Genomic DNA, 10,188 nt, shown 5'->3' on the forward strand with positions numbered 1-10,188 from the left:
CTACATAAGACCATAAACGGTTGTGGAACTCATAAATTCCATAAATTTGAAAAACCTTAAATAATGAAATCTAAATTCTAAATAGCAAAAATGAAAACGGCTAGTCCATGATTAATGTAGGGTTGGAGTCTCAATTTTAATTGTAAATATAGGTTATTATCACGATTTAAAAAACCAGGAAAATTGGATCGATTTTGACTAATCTGATAGGACCGATTCTAAGGTTTTTAGGACCGATTTTGATTTGAATTGGCAGAAATCGATTTGATTCCCAATTCTGTGTTTTAAAACACTGGTTGATATTAACTCGACCAAACCTAATGATCTGATCATCAATACCATTAAATATATTCCAAATACCGAATATCTGAAAAATCAGATAAATTAGGTGGGCTTCTTTAAAGACCATGCACCCTGTAATCATCTGGTCTGATTATGAAATGGATTGTTTACAATCAAAACCCAATTCCTGATTAAATGGTTGGATCGATCATTAATGGGTATTTTTGAATAGGGAAAAAGAACGCTAACAAGTCGTGTAGTTACTGTGATTTCTATGTTTAGATACAAATCAATACCTTTATATGTGAAAAGACCATTCAACCCCCAGTAATTAGCTTTTCTTGTCCTTTTCTTTTAGTCAACATGGATTTCTAATAAACTTATCCATCAAATCCTAAAGGGTATTAACTCTTCTAGGCTAAGCTATGATGATTATCACTTTTTTTTATTAATTTATGTGGCGGGAAAAGGGAGGGAATAGGGAGGGAGAGAACAGTTCTGAAGAAGAATTTAACTTTCGATTCCTTTTTGGCTTCCTCGCTTTCTTTATTTCTTCTATGTGTGTGTGTATGTGCGTTTTCTTTTCTATTGGTTCGAGAAATAGTAATGGTAAGAATGAGCATTTTGATGCAAAAAAACATAGAAATAAAATATTATAACACATTAAGGTCCTCCTTGTACTGTTTTCCGTGTCGGTAAGGGATGGGTGAAACTAAAAAATAATTTGAAGCGATTTCCACGATAACATCATAAGGCACAATGAGTGAATGAATGATGAAGCCATTATGGGAATCTGAAGAAGGGGGTTTGTGTGAAGGACAGCGCATGGGATCTTGGGTTGCAATCCAAAAACATACTCTATATGATAAAAGATGGCAATGGGTATGTGTGTCAATTGGTCAGTTCGGTCTGGTCCAGTTTTGATTTGTTGAATCAGTTTTGACATGTTATTACGCTCATTCAAAATCAAATCGTTAAGGAAATTTCATTTTTGGTCGGTTTCAATCCGGTTTTTTATCGATTTGTAATCAGGTTACTATCAAGTTAGGTCGGGTTTGGTTTTGGTTTATAGGTACTTAAGGAAGTAGTTCTTGGTTTTTAAGGGTTTTAAGTTTTTATTAGCTTACTAACAGTTTCTTTTTGTAACACTATTTATAAAATAATTTTGACAATTCAACCATAAACCCATGTATAAGGTTGCTCTATTGTGATGAAGTGGCCATGGGTGCATGGCCTAAGGAAATTATGTGACAAGACTGATTCAACTTATCACTACCCCTAATTGGGATTGGACAGAGGATATGAATCTAAAGTCCAAGTTTGATTTCCATGTCACAAAATTAATCATGCTTAACAGGCTTATTCCAGCTGATTCAATACGGCCAATTCTAGGTCTAAAACCTTAGAATCGTCGAGTTTTCAGAACTGAGGGCTGATTCTAAGATATTTTAAACACATTCCGACGGATGAACTGATTCAATCCCCGATTTTATGTTTTGAATCCTTGGTCTTCACCCCTATTCTGGTGGAGGGAGGGGGTGCATTATGCTGGTACCAATGCTTGAACTCTGTTGTTTAAGAACATAAACTTGGTTCTTACCATCTAAGAAGCTAAAGAAATCCCCTTCTTTGTTTTGGTTTTGCATTGTTCATCCCCTTCTTTGTTTCTTGTGTTTGCATAAGAAATCCCATGATCTGAGAAGTTTATGTTTTCATCCATCATTATCCCACCAGAAAATAAATTTATTTTTGTAATAATAGCATTTGGGTAAGAAAATAAGATACATTTGATATGAGGAGACTGCAGACACTACTGATTTAATCAAAATAGTTCTGCCACTCTGCCAGCATAAAATAAACAGTTCACTTTTCAAAGAACTCATTTTATTAACTCTTGGAACTAGAGATGAGAAAATTTCTGTTTCCCCTCCCCCCTCCCCCCACCCCAATGAGACGAATAGTTTGGCTCTAAGTTATCAAGTTTGTGGCTCAATATTTTGAACATTGAATAAGTGGGAAAGTGAGGGGTTTTTACTCACCAGAATATTATTTGAGAAAGGTATTCCACTTTCAAACTTAATTTTTTTACCCAATATGCTTTCTTTTTTTCTTTTTTTTTTTTGGGGAAGACCCAATAGGCCCAATATGCTTTCAATAGGTAGGAAAGTGAGGAGCACCTCTTGTTATTTTGACTTCTGATTCATTTATTAGTGGTCCCAATCCATTCAATGAGTCTACTAAGACCTTCCATGGCCGTAATGAATAAAAATGAACTCAATGTAACTCCCTCCCAAATACCCTTTGAAGAAATGCTAGTTTTAAACCTTGAATTTGTATATTATGACTAACATTTGGTGTGCATTCTTGTAATGCAATCTAGGTCGATTCCGCATTCTTGGATGAAAAAATAATTGTTTTTATTATCCGAGAATGCAAAATCGACCTAGAATGCATTCTAAGAAGCATATTAAACAACAAAAAGTTTAGCCTTACCCCAACTTAAAGGAGTTGGCTACATGGATCCAAACAAAACAAAGTAAGGAAATTGAGTTCTAACCTAAAAAGGGAAAGAGAAGAGAAAATGGAAAGTGACAAACGAAAAATAAAAATAAATAGAAAAAAAAAGAGGGTAAATTACACGTCACCCCTGATTTTCAAACGAAACTCAGATCACCCCCCTAGTTTTTTGAAAAACTCAAACCACCCCTTCTATAGTAACAGTGTTAGTCTGCTGTTAGTTATTGGTGTGAAAGGACTATTTTACCCTTGTACTAAAACATTAGAATTAAATTTACAAAACTACCCTTCCTTCATCTTCAACATTGGTCAAGGGTAGTTTAGGGATTTAACTTTATTTAATTGGCTGACATCATCACTTAACAACATAAAACTAACGGTAGGGACTAATTTGTCATATTGGGGTCTAAACCAAGAGGTGATTTGAATTTTTTCAAAAACCAAGGGGTGATCTGAGTTTCGTTTGAAAACCAGGGGGTGACATGTAATTTACCCAAAAAAAATGAAGGATGAAAGATAGTGAGAGGAAAGAGGCAAAACCCAACTCGGCAGGAGAATCATAGCTAAATGGGGTTTGCTACTTGGATCTTTGCCCTCCAATAGACTTTATTCGAGGTCATACTTGGTACAAGACATAGACTATGCATGTCTTTCCTCACCACTTCTCCTATGGTCATTTTAGGCCTACCCTTAGCTCTTTTATCTCCTGCAATCGGAATCATATCACTCCTCCTTACTGGAGTGTCCCTAGGCTTCCGTTGAATATGCCCATACCATCTTAAACGACTCTCTCGGAGCTTGTCATTGATCAGGGCGACTCCCAACTCCGCTCTAATACGTTCATTTCGTACTTTATCCTTCCTAGTTTTTCCATATATCCCTCTTAACATCCTCATCTCTGCTACACATAGTTTATCAATGTGACACTTCTTAACTGCCCTGTATTTTGCCCCATACAACATAGCCGGTCGTTCAACAAACCTATAGAACTTTCCTTTTAGCTTTAAGGGAATACGCCGGTCACACAACACTCCAGACGCACCTCTCCACTTCATCCATCCCGCTTTAATTCTCTGTGAAACATCATCTTCTATGCCACCTAATATCTAAAATAACTGTTTTGCAATCTCTCTCTTTCTTCAATCGCATCATATCAGTATCCATCATAGTATAACTAAAATTACACGTCATATATTCCGTCTTCATTCTACTAATCTTAAAACCTCTTGTTTCCAAGGTTGACCTTCAAAGCTCTAACTTAGAATCAATCCATTCTTTTGTCTCATCCACCAAAACGATATCATCATCAAAGAGTTTACACCTCGTCATGAATGTTCTTAGTTAGATTGTCCATAATAAGCGCAAATAGATGAGGGCTTAAGGCTGATCTCTGGTGTACTCCAATCGTAATTGGGAATTTCTTTCCCTGATCTCCCACAGATTGTCAATATCAAACACAACATATATGTGCAAGTGGTAATTCACATACAAACCAAAACATACCATTTATCCCCTACCCAAACCTGTCATAGACTTTAGACATATTTATTTTAAAACTTACAAACCTGTTTTTACCTTTTTTATTTTTTTAATTAATTAAAAATTTCCTTAGTAAATATGCTTTTTGTTTGACTATGACAAAAGCAACTTGAAATGGAGGAACTAACTATTTAGAAAAGGTGTCAATCTGTTTGCCAATATTTTTGGCATAATATTATGAGCAACATTACATAAATTGATTGGTCTACATTTATCAATAGTTTGAGCATTCTAACTTCTAGGAATTAATGCAATTAGGGTGTGATTTAGTTCATTGGGCATCTCCAGCTCCATAAAGAAATTAGTGACTGGATGAATAAATATCATACGGGAAAGAAATTTCCACGCTTTCTCTCTCCTTCCTGACCATTATAGGCCTCCTATTGACACACAGCATGCTGTCATTGGTGTGGCAAAGTAGATTCCTCTTATGCCGGCAGCATGGGGAACCCTTCTCCATATCTTATTTAACATAATACCAAAAGTCTGGTACAAACATTGCAGGTAGCTCATCTGGGATGGCTGCCTTGAATGCTCCCAATACCCATCATAACATTATAAAGAGAGGTTTAAGAGGTTTAGGATCTGCTTGACTCAATGTTGTGAATGATTATTGAAATCTTGACTCATTGTTGTGAATGATTATTGAAATCAGATGCAAACAGGACCTTCCTAGTGATATGAAGGACACACATCGTTATGAGTTGTCCAAGTTATCAAGAAATAGTTCCTTTGCACAAGTAAGAAACCAATGTATTTCTATTCGCCGACCTCATTCCATATGAGTTGTTTTGAATTTCTCGTAGCGTTTTCCGTGGATTAGAATCTCAAGGTCCTTTGATGGGCATAAAGAACTCGTCTTTGTACAAACCACCCCCCCCCCCCCCCCAAAACAAAAAAAGAGGATAGAGACTAGAAAGACTATCCAATCTCCTCGTTAATTCCTATCCGAATCCTTCCGCTCAGCCAATGGTCCAATTCTTAGGATTAGGTACAACAATCTACTTAGGATTTTTTTTTAGATTGCCAGTATTGTTTTTGATACTTATGATTTGTCGTCTTTTTAGATTTAATTTGGTGATTCTGCAAACATATCTTGTATTTCTTCCTCCTCTCACATAGATCTTTGACTTTTGAAGCAAAAAAAATATGGGGCGCCGTCCTCTGTGCCGCAGCGCAGCCTATGCCCAGGCACATGGGAGTGGGCTCAATGACCACCCTGCCCCCCTGCACAGGCTGCCCATGTGCCTGGGCACAGGCTGCGCTACGGCACAAAGAACAAAAAATATATATATCTTTCAGCCTCGAAAATACTGTCAAGATTGATTTCAAATTCTATTTTCCTATCTAGATCTACTAAGGAGTCCACGTCTTGTAGAGATAATAACTCAGCTTGCATTATTTCTTTAATCCTAACAAATTCCCACCTGTTTCAATTTTTCAGATTTAATTGGAAAGTATGAAATTTTCCTGTCAAGTTGGGTGAAGCCATGTTGGACCAACTATTAGTGACTTTCATGTTAATTTGGTGAGTAAACCATGAGGTCCCGAAGTGAGAGACCTTCATATAAGAATTTGGTTTGTAATGCATGTCTAGAAGCATAGGATTATGATCAGAACAAGTACCAGGTAGAACTAGTAATCATTCCTCAGGGCCCTGTCTAAGTGTACCTTCACCAATTCCAATTCTGAGGGTTTTGCTCCTAGTTTCTCTCGGTTATGAAGTCAATATCCTAAAAGCATTAGAGGTTGGCCTATATTCTGAAGGGAAGCAGTTAGGCTTTTCAAAGAAGCCATATAATCTAAGGTGGGAATTTGGGGGGAGCATATAGACATATTCAAGTCCAACATTGATGTGAAAATGAATCTGTAATTGAGAGTAATATGTATCTATGCTCTTCTTACAGAGTGCCGCAATAAACTTGTGGCAGTAATTGGATGCAGAGGCCTCCGATTGACTGTTGAAAGTACCATGGCAGTCACATAGTAATCTGTGAAATTTTTTAAGAGAAGATTGGTATTGTTGTTCATGAGTTTTGTTTCAGATAAAAGATAACATCTGCTTTGTGTTTTTAAATGTGTGATTTTAATGCTCAAGAGGATTGATGAAGTCCTCTCCAATTCCAGCTATTCCAGATGGAGTAGGGGGAATAGGTGTTTTATTGCTGTGTGAAAACTCAATGAGAAAAACACAACCAATTGGAGACTAATATTTTAATTCAAGATAGAACAAAGATGGTAATAGAAAAAGAAGGTGCACTAATCAGAAGGATCAGAAAATGGGAAAGGGACATACCTTCTTGGTTTTGGTCTCATTGTAACGGCTAGATAAGCTTCCATGCTCTCCTAACCTGCCATTCATATGAGGTTTTGTAATTAACTCTGACAAGGTATGAAGAAAGCTGAAAGCATGTTTCTTATACTTGCACATAGGAATAATGACCAGTAGTATAGGTGTTGGGTGACTTGGGTCTTCCTCAGATTTCTTTGTTGTCGAGGTGCCAATATTAATGCTATGCAATCTCCTTTAAATGGTGCAGTATTGGATAGATATCCATAAATGTTCCTAATTGCATTCACACTGTGATGTGAAATACCACATGGAAAGATGATGTGGCAATTTTAATCAACGAATATCTAGGGAATAGTCTGGATTAACCACATATCAAATTTTAGGGTCTAATTCAATCATTTACCCTCCCATGTATGTCTATGCATCCCTTATGATCCATGTACCCGCTTGGTAGTTCTGAATTTTCAATGCTTTATTTAGCCACATGGCCTATATACCATTTTGGCTGAAACTTGACAAATCTGAGCAGGGGATTGTTGGGTCTGCCTGTCTTACCAAACTTCAGCCCCATCTGATTGCCACATCACACAAATCAGTGTGTTGCTGTCCACATATGAAATGTGTACGGACCCATCTACAGATCCTTTGCCCAGTAAAGTCAATACATTCAAAAGAAAAATATAAACCTTACTCATTTTGTCACCAATGATCCATTGACTGGGTTTTCTAAAAAGTTCCTCTCTGTTAAGCTGTGTGAGGATAACCACTATGTAGCAAGCTATTTTGATTTGATGTTCCAAACTTTGTTTTAATACACTGTAACATGTACATGACTTTCCTTACTGAATGGGCATAATGCTCCTAATGCGCATTGTTCATGCTTCTCTTCAAACAGTCTGCAAAGAACATGAATGTTTTCTCTAGATCAACCAATGAATTATGAATAAGAAGATTTTCAGTTTCACTCTGATAAATGATTTGGTGCAACTAATTCTGCAAGCCCCCACTGAATTGGTAGAGGAATCAACAATTACATAAGTAAAATCAATATAAAAAATATATAATAACTCAATACTCTCCAAGCAAGTGCTTAGTCCATACAGTTGATGTGTGTGTCCTTTGAAGATTGGGGCTAGTGAGGAGGGGAGTTACATACACCTATACACAAAATGTTGAGCAAATAATGCAGTTTTATGCTAGTAAAAAATTTGATGTTACCATAAAATGAGAGTACTGGTTCAAAGACCCATGAGAGTAGGGAGATAGGAAGGTTAAAAGACTATGAGACAAACCAGGAAAATTTAAGCGGGATAGTCACCTGGATCCTTTACAGGTGACTGCTTTCATCAGGATCCAGAAGTACCTTGAGCTTATTACCTAGGAAAGCGTGGAGACTCATGGAAGGGGCCATAACACTTAGTTGGAACTTTTGTCTTCTTAGAGGGAGTTGCAATATCGGAATGACTTTTTCCTCCAACCTTTACTAGGCTGTTGCCAAAAAGAAATATGTTTATTATGGTGTTGCTGAATTCCCAATTCTCTCTTTTGCAGGTTCAAAACCCATTTCCTGCATAGAGAAGACAAGCTTCTTTAAAATGATCACTTGAATGGATAAGAAATAACTGGGAAGAACAGAGGCATGACTACAATTGAAATCCTAGTTATAATAGAGAAGATACACATTTTCTATTAAAAAAATCACATACACCTTTTGGTAACTGATAAACCTGATTTTGAGGCTTAATTGTTACTTATTTTTGTAATAAATAATTAATAGAATATTATTAGAAAAGGAGAAATACAAAAAAGAGGGAAAACAAGTGCAAATTTTCAACAGCAATTGCTAGATCACGATACAAGCTTGACTTAGAGATGCCTTCTTTTGCAGGGACTGCACATCCATTAGCCAACTGAAAAATAAGTCAAGGGAGAACAAAAAGTTCAGACACAAGGTCTTGTCAGAAAACATGAGACTATGAGCCATTTTCCTAAGCTCTTTCATCTTCCCGTAAGCCCAATAGAATAGTTCCTAGCAGTCAAGTCCGCACAGGTCTTGAGCCTCTAAAGGATAACTACGGTTTCAACACTTAGAATTATACTATTTTAAGCATAATTACACTTAAATTGTCCTTGACCACTGCCACTAAAATCTTGGTATACCATCTGTTCCTAAAACACCGGGATCACAAAGCAAGCATCCATTCCATTGATATTTTCATAAACATTCAGAACAAGTGAGAAGCACCATACTTCCAAAACTCCAAAATTAAATTTGAAATCTACAGCTAAACCTAGTAATCTTATTTTCAAATTTACTACCTGCTGAAATCTATGCTCTAATCAAAATAATGATTTCTGATTTTTTCTTTTTTACCCCGAATATTAACTGGGACCCGGGGGAGGCCCCTGAAGCTTTATTAATGTTTTTTTTCTTTTTGGGTGAATAACTTTTTTCTTTTTTTTTTGGGTGAATAACTTTATTAATGTTTATTTAACTTAGAAAATACAAGGGGGGGACATAACCGCCTTACCCCATCCCCAGGGAGAAACAAATCTCTCTCTCACTCAACAAAATAAACTAACAAACCCTTCTTTTTTTTTCTTTTCTTTTTTCTTTTTTTTAACCCGAATATTACCTGGGAACCGGGCTGGCCCCTAAGCTTTTATTAGAAATCTGAACAAATAATAAAGAATACAAGGGGGGACATTCCACCTTACCCCAACCCACGACTCCAAGAGGACACACCACTCCAGACAGCCTTACCAACCCTTACAAACGCTTGAAACCACAACCACTATCCTCTCAGGACAGGCAAACCTGCCTTGTCCTCGCGAAGGATTCCGAGAAGGCCTCCCAAAGGCGGGCTCCTAGGTTGAAAGCTTGCTGAAATTTCCGTATCACAAGAGAGATTGGCCAGCCAGTCCGCTGCCCTGTTGCTCTCGCGGAAGGCAAATGACACATGAGCCCGCGTGGAAGCAACTAAATCTACAGTCTCCTTGAAGATGTACCATCCTTCCCACATCCTGCACCTCCTCAGGTTAACCACCCTGACTGTAGTCTCTGAATCAGAATTAACCACCACATCCATTAGGTCCATCACCTTGCACAGTTTCAACCCATCCCTCAGCGCCCTCAATTCCGTCAACGAGTTAGTGCACGGGCCATAAAAGTTAGAGAAAGCAGCCAGAACTTCCCCATATCGATCCCTGATGATCCCTCCCCCGCCGCCCATACCAGGGTTACCGCGACACGCTCCATCCATATTCAGCTTTACCGAAGGGCACCAATAAACAGGAATAGGGCGTTTACCCCTAGGGGATGGAGCCGCCAAACCAAAGCACTGAAGAAGCAAACCATCCCTCACCGAACCGTAAGCACCTACCTTGGCAGGTAGGGGTAATTCCTTCACCCACGATTTGATACGATCAATTATGCAGCTAGCCATCCGTCTCTTTTCCTCGTGCCTTCTGTTGTTTCTTTCCTTCCAAAGTTCCCATATGATTAGGGATGGCAGAATCCCTGTGATAAATGCACCGAGGTAGTGGCAGCCCGCTAA

This window comes from Telopea speciosissima, chromosome 5 (assembly GCF_018873765.1).
Source record: "Telopea speciosissima isolate NSW1024214 ecotype Mountain lineage chromosome 5, Tspe_v1, whole genome shotgun sequence".
Lineage (NCBI taxonomy): Eukaryota > Viridiplantae > Streptophyta > Magnoliopsida > Proteales > Proteaceae > Telopea > Telopea speciosissima.